We start from the raw sequence: 13430 nt of genomic DNA, 5'->3' as shown, positions 1-13430 counted from the left end.
TGGAATACAATTTCGCCTAGGTTCTGTGGCTGAAAAACTATTAGTGTTGCAAGGAACCGCCCAGACGTCGGGTGTGCCACCTAAACTGTGAACAAGGTCTCTTAGGGTTAACTCGCAGGATACTATACCGAAGGGTACAGGGAAAATAATTTGGGCAGATGTTGGAGCTAGTGTGCCGATAAATTCGTTGTGTGTCGTTGAACCTTTGTCTGAGAATGAGCCACTAGATAAGATGAAGTGTTTTACGTGCCGTAGCGTGTCCTACATGCGGGAGATAGAAGGAAAAAAGGTTATGCCTGTCAGTATTGATAACTTTGGCCTTGAAGAGGTGCAGTTAGCATGGGGTACCGTAATAGCGAATCTGGAGATAATAGGGGAAGATTAACTGGATAAGAATTTTGCAGCAGATTACACAATGTTGGGAGAGTCTGTCAGCTGGTTCACACTGAGGGGTAAAGAAGCACATTTAGAAGGGCAAGACAGAGAAGTCATGGAGAATCTTTTTACGAAATATAAAGAGTTATTTAATTCTCATGGTCCACTGCCTGCCACACCGTTGGTTCAGCATTACATCCCCACTGGGAATGAAGCACCGGTGTATAAACGTCCATATCATGTTCCAAAAAGTTTACAGCCTGTCATGGAAGAATTTATTAATCAACAGATTAGGGATGGGATAATAGAAACCAGTAGTAGCCCCTGGTCCGCTCCTGTAGTAACAGTGGGTAAAAAATTACCTGGTGGGGGCAAGGCGTATCGTTTTTGTAGTAATTATCGTTTCCTGAATCAAAAAACTGTATTGGATGCATACCTAATGCCTAATATCACTAAAACTCTGGATAATTTGGGTCAGTGTTGGTACTTCACGACCTTGGATCTTTTAAGTGGGTACCACCAGCTGGAGGTCACCCTGGAAGACCGACTGAAGACAGCTTTTTCAACACCTACAGTATCGGCGAATGCCTTTCGGACTCAAAAATGACCCGGTAACCTTCCAACGGTTACTAGATAGCGTGTTATGAGGGCTGAAACCTAATCAGTGAATGGTATATTTGGACGACATAATTGTTTTCTCAAAGGACGTGCAAGAACATGTGCGCCGTTTGAGCGAAGTTTTCGATCGTCTGAAAGCAGCGCGGTTAACTCTTCATATGGGAAAATGTCATTTTTTGTTGCAAGAAGTCTGTTATTTAGGTCATATTATAGGACAGGAGGGTGTCCATACGGATCCAAAACTTGTAGAGGCGGTAATGAATTTTCTGACACCTACAAAAGTAAAAGAGTTGTAGTCTTATTTAGGTCTCGCCAATTTTTACAGGAGGTGTATTCCAAAATTTGTGGGAATTGCAAGGCCCCTCATGCAGTTGTTGAAGAAGGGAGCAAAATTTCACTGGTCAGCAGAATGCGAAGAGGCTTTTCGAAAATTAAAAAATTCGTTAACATCTAGTCCGGTTGGGCGTTTCCAGATTTTAGTAAACAGTTTATATTATCTTGTGACTCTAGCAATTTTGCTTTGGGTATTGTATTATCTCAGGAAATAGATGGGCAGGAACACCCGATAGCATATGCTACCAGACAGCTAAACAATGCAGAAAAAAATTACTCTACATCCAAGAAGGAGTTATTGGCATTAATTTTCGGAATAACCTATTTCCGGTGTTATTTGTATGGACGACGTTTCAAAGTGATTACTGACTATGCAGCACTTAAGTGGTTGTTAGGTCTTAAAGACCCAACGAGTAGATTAACTAAGTGGGCTTTGCATCTTAGTGACTACGATTTTGAAGTGATTCATCAACCGGGTAAATCACACGGAAGCGCGGATGGTTTGAGTTGTAAAGTATGCACCATGGAATGCACAGGAATAAATGAGAACGAATGGGAGGAGGCACAAACTGCTGACACAGATTGTCAACGATTTACCTCGCAACGACAGTTCGTCCACACATAGTCGTACCAGAAAAATTGCAAAGTGAAATTTTAAGGCAAGCACATGATTCAATATTTTCTTGTCATTCGGGTCGAAGAGCAACGGAAAGGAGGGTAGCACAGAGTTATTGGTGTTCAACGTGTTGGCAAGATGTCAATCAGTACGTAAAGAATTGCATTCCATGTGCTCAATGGGCGGAATTGAGTCATCAGAAAATTGTGTTGCAACGACTACCGGAAGCGGATAGACCTTTTTAGTTACTTGGCTTAGACGTCTTGGGACCGTCTGTGCAAACACCAGTGGGTAATCGCTATGTTTTAACAATAATAGATCATTTTTTGCACTATGTGTCTATGACAGCTATTCCGGACCAGCAAGCCGAAACAGTGGCTCACGCCGTGGTACATCAATGGATATTGAAACTATAATTACAGATCAAAGGACAAACTTTATGTCCGATTTGATGAAACAGTTATGCAAGTTGTTGCATGTAAAGAAATTGAGAACGAGTGTGTTACACCTGCAGGCTAATGGTTGGACCAAGAGAGTTCATTGTACAATAGCTAAGATGTTAAGTTATTGTGTAAATTCGCAACACAACAATTGGGATACCCTATTGGCGTTTGTAACCGCGGCGTATAACTCAAATGTGCGTGAAAGTACAGGATTGTCTCCGTATGAAGTACTGTTCGGTTGGAAGATGCCATCTCCGTTTGAATTGCTCAAGACCCCACCAGGAACCGATATTTTGGCTGTTAGGGATTTATCCACAAAGTGGAAAACAATCTGGCAAGAGGTGAAAAAACACACTAAAGCATTAGAGAGACAGGACAAAGTTCACAATAGAAATGCAGCTTTACCCAAATATCATGTAGGATAATGAGTGATGATGACTAATCTGTTTGTGCCAAAAGGCAAAATGAAAAAATTTGTATCCCATTATCAAGGTCCTTTCCAGGTGATCGAGATGACGTCGCCTGTGAATGTAAAATTACAGCTTCCAACTCGCCCTACTATTGTGCATGTGAGCCGAATTTGGCCTTTCAAGGGGAATTTTGAGGAACTTCCTTCATTGTCTGCAGTAACTTCTAGTGGAGAGAAAGTTGAATCTAAGAAAAAGAATAAAAAAAGGAGTAGATAAACAAGGGAACCAAGTTAATTGTGGAAGTGATCAGACATGCTATTATGCTCGTAGGCCACACATAAAAAGGAAGAGCTAATGTGAGTTGTTTTTCTTTTGTTTCTCAGGAGGTGTGACGTTCTGGTAAGACCAGCAGTTCCAGCGTCATGGGTTGCGCTGAATTGGGAAGGTGTGCTCTATCTCTCAGCATAGTTATTCTGTTTTGCTGTTACAACTTAGCTGAAGCCTTGAAGGTACATCCCATATCAAGTGGTGTTTTTTTCTCGTTACAAGCGGATGTAATTATGCCCAGACATCAATGGACCTTAAGGGTGGACTGTAATATTTGGGTGGTTGACGACGAAATCTGTAAATTAGGGGATACATTTAATGAACTTCATTCCATGGTGGCTAATCAGTCAAGGTTTAATGACACACAGGGGGAATATCAGCTACTACGATCAGCTTTTGCACGCTTATAAGCTCAGTTGCGGCAAACTGCAGGGTTAATCCAGCACGTCCGTAGGAAAAGAGGATGGTTAGATGCAGGTGACCGTATCCTAAAAAATGTTTTTGGGACTGCTGAGGCGGAAGATATTAAAAGTATTAATGATACGCTACGGCAGGTAGAGGATAATGTGAATAGCAACCAGGGAATGCTAGATCTTCACACAACCCAATTAGAGAGTTTGGAGAAAGATGTACATAATAATATGCGCCAATTGCAAGCTTTGGCCGCGACCTTGATGTCCCACATTAAGGCCATAGCTGACACAACCAATCACGACTTGGTTATAATCAAGTACCGGGTGGATAACATCGATTCACAGCTGATAATCGCTAAGCTGCTCCGTTTTCTTGCTGATATTATTACGGAGGCACGCATAGAAGCCACAGAACTACAGGAGGCTTTGTTGCACGCAATGTGCGGGCACCTAACCCCGGTGCTGTTACCTTCGGAACAATTTCAGGGAGCATTACGGAAAGTTCAATTGGAATTTCCCGCATCGCTGGAGCTACTGACGACGTTAACAGACCAACACTTATCTCTGTACTTCAAAATGGCCACTGTTACCAGTATGCGGACGGGTACCCTGCTGAGGATTCATATCATAATACCATTAACATGTAAGGATTGTAAATTTGAATGTTACGCCTTGCATACGTATCCAGTGAAGTGGGAAATTTTGCAGAAATTCGTACAATTAACCGTACTGGAAATACTGTTAGTGGCATGTAACAGACAAGTTCATGCGTTCCTCACTGCACAAGATTTGCTGCATTGTCAAACAGATCCAGTTACCATCTGCCCCGAGAAATTGTTACACACCATTCCCAAATCTTGTGAGTATTCTCCATTCTGCTCTCAAGAACCAGTTGCGGAGTGCCCTAAGGAAATTATAGCAGGCACAGTGCAGTTCTTTCAGCAAGTGGGTCCACATTGAGTATTTTCAGTAATGGAAAACACATTCGTTATTTGTGTTTGTTACGAGCAGGGTAAGGAAGGGAGTAAGCAAAGAATAGAATTGCAGGGGCAGGGACTGTTCATTATTGGCATACAGCGTGACATTTCAGGGCCAACTTTCCGTTTACCAGCCGTGATTACTGGAGCTACAATCACGAACATAACATGCACATTGATCTATGTACCCGACCAACTGGTGCAATTTGTCACAAAAGGAAATCTCACTCTTTTGAATAGCACATTAGACTGGACTTTGATCGCCTCTTTGGACCGGATGCAAGCGGCTCTGGATGGACGTATAACTATTGAACATCTTTTTCAATGAGTGCATGAGTACCGTAATGAGCATAAGCAATGCTTACTAGTTATTGGACCATCAACCACCGCCACCTGTATTTTTATCTTTGTCATAGGGTTACTATACCATTGGCTCAAGAGGAAGGTAGCCCAAATCCCGCCCCTTCCAACCTTTAACCTAGGGGTCCAGACAAAATCACTGAACAGTTGTGAGGTACTGCAGCAGAACACTGAGTAATGTTTATGAACAAAGGTTAGACTGAGGATAGAAGTGAATGAACACAGTGTAAATAATGAATCAATCGCATTTCGTGGTGTTTGCGAAGTGAACTGTAGTTGTTTGACTTTTTGGTTGAATTCAGGGACGAATTCTCTTCGTACGAGGGAGGGATTGTAGAGGACAAGGGGTTATTTTTAGGAAATATGGTGCAAAATTGTGATTTAGTGTGTTTCAGTGCGCGATGCGCCTGTCTCACGGCAGACGGCAGATGAAGGCTGGCCGACGCGTTATGCAAGTGACACAGTTTTGCAACGAGCGTCGGTATGTGTGTACGTGCGCAGCAGCCATCAACAGCCAGAACGCAGCATTAGCAGACTTACGCAGGCACGGACCACGTGTGGCGCGGATGCGTTAGCCAACTCATTGAGAACATTCTAATAAAACACAGCGCCACATAACTGGCGGATTCAGCAGTGGTCTGAACTATTTAAGGGCATCAAAGGTGGGTGTTAGCATCGGTTCAACCGATTGGGCGTTTGGTCGCTGTTACGTCGTCATCATCAGTGACGCTGTCCCCGAGGACCGGCCAGTGGAGGGCATTGCCCGCTGCTGCACCGGTGACTCCCGGCTTCGTCACAAGCCGCAGTGTCTGCAGGAGACGAGCTAGGCCTGGCCTCATGCTGCTAACCTCCTACTGCCTGTGCAGCCACTGACACAGCATGGCGACGCATTCCCCGGGCTGCCCACATCAGCATGTCTCCACCAGGACACGAGCGATGGGGCTGAGCTACGGAAAATGTATTGGAAGAACCAACAATAAAGAGGAAGATTGCTAAAAACAGCCACCTTCTTCTACCCAGCCACGCCCTACAACCCTGACTATGTCACCTGCTCCGGTCATCCTATTACAGAGCAATCTCCTGAATTAAGCAAAACGTTGCATCACAATGCACTATTATAAATGCACAAATCTCGTCCATCACATTGGCTGAACTATTATTTCAATTTCCATTCCCGTGACTAATCACTTGCATAGGTTGCAATGCAATGACAACACTGTGCAATGCAGTTCCACAAACCCACGTACAGTAGAAAAGTTTCGTTTCTTCATGGGGTTTATGATATATACATGAAAAAACTGCAAAACGATGGGAATTTGAGGAGATGGGACCTGGATAAACTGAAAGAACCAGAGGTTGTAGAGAGTTTCAGGAAGAGCATAAAGGAACAATTGACAAGAATGGGGAAAAGAAATACAGTAGAAGAAGAATGGATAGCTTTGAGGGTTGAAGTGGTGAAGGCAGCAGAGGATCAAGTAGGCAAAAAGACGAGGGCTAGTAGAAATCCTTGGGTGACAGAAGAAATACTGAATTTAATTGATGAAAGGAGAAAGTATAAAAATGCAGTAAATGAAGCAGGCAAAAAGGAATACAAACGTCTCAAAAATGAGATTGACAGGAAGTGCAAAATGGCTAAGCAGGCATGGCAAGAGGAAAAATGTAAGGACGTAGAGGCTTACCTCACTAGGGGTAAGATAGATACTGCCTACAGGAAAATTAAAGAGACCTTTGGAGAAAAGAGAACCACTTGTATGAATATCAAGGGCTCAAATGGAAACCCAGTTCTAAGCAAAGAAGGGAAAGCAGGCGAAATACTCTCAGACTTCAAGAAGAATATAATAATTTAAATCCCAAAGAAAGCAGGCGTTGACAGATGTGAAAATTACCGAACTATCAGTTCAATAATTCATGGCTGAAAAATACTAATGCGAATTCTTTACAGACAAATGGAAAAATTGGTGGAAGCCGACCTCGGGGAAGATCAGTTTGGATTCCATAGAAATATGGGAACACGTGAGGCGATACTGACCCTACAACTTATCTTAGAAGCTAGATTAAGAAAAGGGAAACCTACGTTTCTAGCATTTGTAGACTTGGAGAAAGCGTTTGACTATGTTGACTGAATAACCTCTTTCAAATTCTGAAGGTGGCAGAGGTAAAATACAGGGAGCGAAAGGCTATTTACAATTTGTACAGAAACCAGATGGCAGTTATAAGAGTTGAGGGACATGAAAGGGAAGCAGTGGTTGGGAAGGGAGTGCGACAGGGTTGTAGCCTCTCCCCGATGTTATTCAATCTGTATATTGAGCAAGCAGTAAAGGGAACAAAAGAAAAATTTGGAGTAGGTATTAAAATCCATGGAGAAGAAATTAAAACTTTGAGGTTGGCCGATGACATTGCAATTCTGTCAGAGACAGTAACGGACTTGGAAGAGCAGCTGGATGGAATGGACAGTGTCTTGAAGGGAGGTATAATATGAACATCAACAAAAGCAAAACAAGGATAATGGAATGTAGTCGAATTAAGTCGGGTGATGCTGAGGGAATTAGATTAGGAAATGAGACACTTAAAGTAGTAAAGGAGTTTTGCTATTTGGGGAGCAAAGTAACTGATGATGGTCGAAGTAGAGAGGATATAAAATGCAGACTGGAAATGGCAAGGAAAGCGTTTCTGAAGAAGAGAAATTTGTTAACATTGAGTATAGATTTAAATGTCAGGAAGTCGTTTCTGAAAGTATTTATATGGAGTGTAGCCATGTATGGAAGTGAGACATGGACGATAAATAATTTGGACAAGAAGAGAACAGAAGCCTTCGAAATATGGTGCTACAGAAGAATGCTGAAGATTAGATGGGTAGATCACATAACTAATGAGGAAGCATTGAATAGGATTGGAGAGAAGAGGAGTTTGTGGCACAACTTGACAAAAAGAAGGGATTGGTTGGTAGGACATGTTCTGAGGCATCAAGGGATCACCAATTTAGTATTGGAGGGCAGCATGGAGGGTAAAAATCGTAGAGGGAGACCAAGAGATGAATACACTAAACAGATTCAGAAGGATGTAGGCTGCAGTACATATTGGGAGATGAAGAAGCTTGCACAGGACAGAGTAGCATGGAGAGCTGCATCAAACCAGTCTCAGGACTGAAGACCACAACAACAACAACAACAACAACAACAACAACAACAACAACAACATGGTTTATGATTTGGGCACGAATTTTGGGATACAGTACATATGTCGAGTCACCTATGGTTATTTACAGACAAACTGACACCGGAGAAGCCACCTCAAAAAGAAAAATGAGAAGGCGAAAACGAGGAAGAACATGGCGAGATAAGCTGCTATCATACACCATGTGATGAAAAGAATCCAGACATGAGGCTGAAAATGACTTACTAGTTTGTTGTACCCTCCATCGGTAATGCTGGAATTCAATATGGTGATGGCCCACCCTTAGCCTTGATGACAGCTCCCACTCTCGCAGGCATACGTTCAATCAGGTGCTGGAAGGTCTCTTGGGGAAGACAGTCGATTCTTCACGGAGTGCTGCACTGAGGAAAGGTATTGATTTTCGTTGGTGAGGCCTGGCACGAAGTCGGCATTCCAAAACACCCCAGAGGTGTTCTATAGGATTCAGGTCAGAACTCTGTGCATGCTGGTCCATTACAGGGATTTTATTGTCGTGTAACCACTCCGCCACAGGCCATGCATTATGGACAAGTGCTCGATCGTGTTGAAAGATGCAGTCGCCATCCCTGAATTGCTCTTCAACAGTGGGAAGCAAGAAGTTGCTTAAAACATCTATGTAGGCCTGTGCTGTGATAGTGCTATGCAGAACAACAAGGGGTCCTAGCCACCTCCATGACAAACATGACCACACCATAACACCAATGCCTCCGAATTTTACTGTTGGAACTACACATACTGGCAGATGATGTCCACTGGCCATTTGCCATACCCACACCCTGCCATCAGATCACCACATTGTGTACCGTGATTTGTCACTCCACACAACGTTTTTCCACTGTTCATTTGTCCAATGTTTACTCTTCTTACACCAAGCGAGGCATCGTTTGGCATTTTCCGGCGTGATGTGTGGGTTATGAGCAGCTGCATGACCATGAAATCCAAGTTTTCTCACCTCCCGCCTAACTGTCATAGTAGTTGCAGTGGATCCTGATGCAGTTTGGAATTCCTGTGTGATGGTCTGGATAGATGTCTGTCAATTGCACATTACAACCCTCTTCAACTGTTGGCAGTCTCTGTCAGTCAGCAGACGAGGTCAGCCTGTAGGCTTTTGTTCTGTACATGTCCATTCACGTGTCCACTTCACTAAGGCATCGGAAACAGTGGACTTAGTGATGTTTAGGGGTTTGGAAATCTCATGTGCAGACATATGACACAAGTGACACCCAATCATCTGACCACATTTGTACTACTGAGGTAGCTGATATGGAGTACCTGGCAGTAGGTGGCAGCACAATGCATCTAATATGAAAAACGTATGTTTTGGGTGGTGTCCAGATAATTTTGATCACATAGTGTTGGTTAACCATCATGGAAACAGAGCAGTGGAAGTTAGCGTATCGCTATCATTCAAACATAACAGCTTAAAAGAAACAAACAAAAGAGCACACCACTGGATGACATTACTCATACCCAAGGTTAAACTCAAACCATTGACATCTGGTTAACTGTAATATATATATGTGTGGTGTTTGTTCTTTTGTAGATGTCCAAAAGCTCAGACTCAATTTTTATCCTTGAGCCCCTATGAATCAAGACAGAAAGGAATGAAAGATATTGGTGGCCAGTGAGGATTGATTTACGTCAATGGGGAAAGCTGAAAGTTTGTGCTGGACTGGGAATCAAACCCATGTCTTCTGCTTACTAGGCAGATGCCCTGACCACTACACCATCTGGACACAATGGGGTCTCTTTGGACATCTCTGAAAGAACAGACACCATTTTGATCTTGTAGCCTTCTGAATCAAGACATGAAGGAATTAAAGACATCAGCTGCCAGTGGGCATTGATTTATATTAATGGGTAAATTGAAAATTTGTACCAGACTGGGATTTGAACACGGGTCTCCTGCTTGCTATGCAGACAAACGACCACTAAGCCATCTGGACACAGTGGTAACCACTAACATGCATACTACCACAGCACATCTACTGTCAGCCCATCTACCTAGTAAGCAGGAGACCTGGGTTTCAATCTCGGTCCGGCAGAAGTTTTCAATTTGCCCCATTGATAGAAATCAATGCCCACTGACAGCTAATGTCTGTAATTCCTTTGTGTCGTAACTACAATATGCTTGTGGTCCTGATGGTGGATGAATGACTGTAACTGATGTGTATTGTCAAAGCAATTTATAACTTATGTGAGACATAGTATATTGATCTGATGTTGCTTTAACTGTCTTGTTGAACTGATAATGTGGAAAATGATGACTACATAGCTTGTCCTCTAATATGAGCCTAGCTATAGCTGCACAGGACTTAACAGAGACCTGCAGTGTGCAGATAAAATGACTTAATATCCACATGAATCACTTATCTTGCACAGTTTTGAATATCTAGGGATCCTGCAGCCACACAACAGTGACTGAGTGGCAGTATTACTAGACTCAAGAGCTGGACCCAATAAATGCATGGTATAAATGCATGGCATTAAGTACTAACAAACAACAGTATGACATAAATTACTGCTCATTTATGTCTGCAATAGATATTTCCAGTACGCATGTATTTTTATTTCCTTTAAGCATTAGACAGTGGACACATGTGTGTTACAGAGCTATGTATTCTCGAAATTAGAACCGAAAATTAGGCTGAATAGCCATTCACAGTGTTTTATCGTCATTATTACTCATTGAGTCCGCAAAACGACTATACAAGCACTGTCGGAAAATCACTGTGACTTGGACTAAATTCGAACTGGTGATCTCCATCTTGGCGACTTATTTCCATTTGCAACACATCATCCAAACAGACTTTTTCTCTTTATTTAGATATATATGTGTTAACAGAATCTAGCCTCAGACACATGCCTGCTGTAGATGCTTCTACTTGCATTTAACAACTTTATACTACAGAGATCAAGTATTTGTTCAAATTAAAGTAAGTTTCTTAGTCGCTAATAAAGAAATGTTTGTTCAGGGATACATATAGACACGCTGTCGAACACTAACTCAAGACAAAATCATTCGTATCATAGTGGGATTCGAATCCATGACCTCTGAAAAAGCGTCTTACAAGGGAGCTGTGCCATCTTGTCGTCACAGATTTTGTCCAGATTTATGATATATGCAGTGATTTGCCAGAAATGAATGTGACGGAAGTGACAGCTCCAGATGGCCAAGCGTTTAGAAAAATAGTTATTTTGGCGCGGGTTGGGCGAGGCATGAGCCATTTATTTTAACAGGCATTCTTTTGCACAATGGAAAGAGTACAAATTGCTAATCTGAGGGTCGTGGAGTCAAATCCCCTAGCGGAATCTTTTTTTATTTTCAGTTTTTACATTACTTACATTCCAGAAGGCATGATGAATGTGTTGTATTCATTAATATTTTCGTAAAATGTATGAAAATGGCAGGCAAAGGAAAATTTGAGATTGTAAAAAAATTTCAGAGAAAGGATAGTATTTAACAGTGGCCACTGCAAGTAACTTTCCAAGAAGGGATTATAATTAATGCAAACAGGACTTTGTGTTTCGTTAGTTTCATTTTGTTATTCAAGCAGCTCTTGGCTGCTAATGGAATCTTTGATCAAAAAGCTTCAAAACTGCTCTCATCTCAGCAAGAGAGAAAAGGAAATCACATCCCCTAGTTTACTGCTGAATGGAGCGATGAGAGAAAACCTTTTATGAATGTAAACCAAGTTTGTTTAACCTATACAAACTTTAAATCCACCATGTAATTGAAAAATTTATAATGTGTGCAAGATGCTGAGAAAATTACTGCTTCCCTGTTTTTACAATGAATATCACACAGCACATGGAAACCGTAAACTGTAAATAATAAAAGTATTTAATTGCACTTACAATACTCTGGTGTATGCTCCTCAATCGCTTACTGGAAATTTATTTGCAATCTCAAACTTTTCTTTCCCTCTCTTTTTCATGACTTTTAATAGAATGTTAATAAATACAATGTACTGGTCATTCTTTTGGTTTATTTGCAGTCTAAGGAATGAAAAGACTGAAAATAAAAGAAACTTTCCAGATGGAGACTTGACCTCATGACCCTCAGATTGCTGCGCTAACTGCAACTGCTGCCTGGAGATTATGCCAACAGAAGTGGGTGATGCCTTGTCAGACCAACACAGAAAAAGCCGTTTTTTTTCTTTTTCCCTTGTTAGTGTCTTTTCCAGTACTTCACAGAATTGAGGGATTGATGGTAGTCTTGATAGCAAATGGTATACCTATGTATAGTGAAATATGTGGTGCTGCCCTATCTTCAGTGTGAATGCTATATAGTGAAGGAGAATTTACTTTGCACGAAGATCATTCTCCCATGTATAAGTTCACATTCAAAAACCAGCGGCTGTACAACTTGGACATTACATCACGGACTGGCCACAAAAGGCCGCTGATAGGAATCCAATGGAGAACATGACGGCTGAGGCAACACAATGACCATCAGATATCTGGCCCCAACACCAACCAGCTACAGTTGATGCCCTTGGGGACTGGAACCTTGAAGCTTGAAACAAGGTTGCCTGTTATGGCAATTATGTCCGACGCCATATAGATTCCATCCCAAGATGTATGTTTGAAGTTAGAAATAAGGGGGATTCTTGACCGGTTATTAGAGCACTGAAAGAATCCCATTTTATTTACTTGTTGTTTTGGTCAAGAATGTGTCAATGAGAGCCAGTGGAAGATCACTGGCTCCCGAAAAATATCAAGCTGAAAGTAATAGAATATGATTAGTTTTCCTTTAAGCTACGTTTTTAACTGAAATATATTTCTTTTAGGTATATTTTTTATGCAGAACATTTTTTATTTTATTTGCTCTGCCTACGGACTTGAAAAGTAATACATTAAGAAATAACCTTCTTGAGGCTATTTCTCGTTATTTCAAATTCATCTTTCTCTCCACCTCTATTACTACCTCTTGAATTCTCTCAAAAATATGTAAAAGATATCTTCCTATGTGTATTCACCTTTAATTTTCCCTTCCATCTCTCTTTCTATCTCTCTCTTTTGCTTATGCTATCATCTCACTTGTCTGTCACGCCACCCTCCCAAAATTAATAAACAGAACAAGTAGTTTTCTTTGAAATTGCCGGCCCAAATGGCTGTGCGGTTCTAGGCGCTACAGTCTGAAACCGCGAGACCGCTATGGTCGCAGGTTCGAATCCTGCCTCGGGCATGGATGTGTGTGATGTCCTTAGGTTAGTTAGGTTTAAGTAGTTCTAAGTTCTAGGGGACTAATGACCTCAGAAGTTAAGTCCCATAGTGCTCAGAGCCATTTGAACCATTTTTTCTTTGAAATTATACTTTTCCTTGTAATGTCTTCTTACACCTCACCTAGTTTTTTAACTTGC

This window comes from Schistocerca serialis, chromosome 2 (genome assembly GCF_023864345.2).
Source record: "Schistocerca serialis cubense isolate TAMUIC-IGC-003099 chromosome 2, iqSchSeri2.2, whole genome shotgun sequence".
NCBI lineage: Eukaryota > Metazoa > Arthropoda > Insecta > Orthoptera > Acrididae > Schistocerca > Schistocerca serialis.
Note: the sequence above shows the minus strand (reverse complement) of the source record.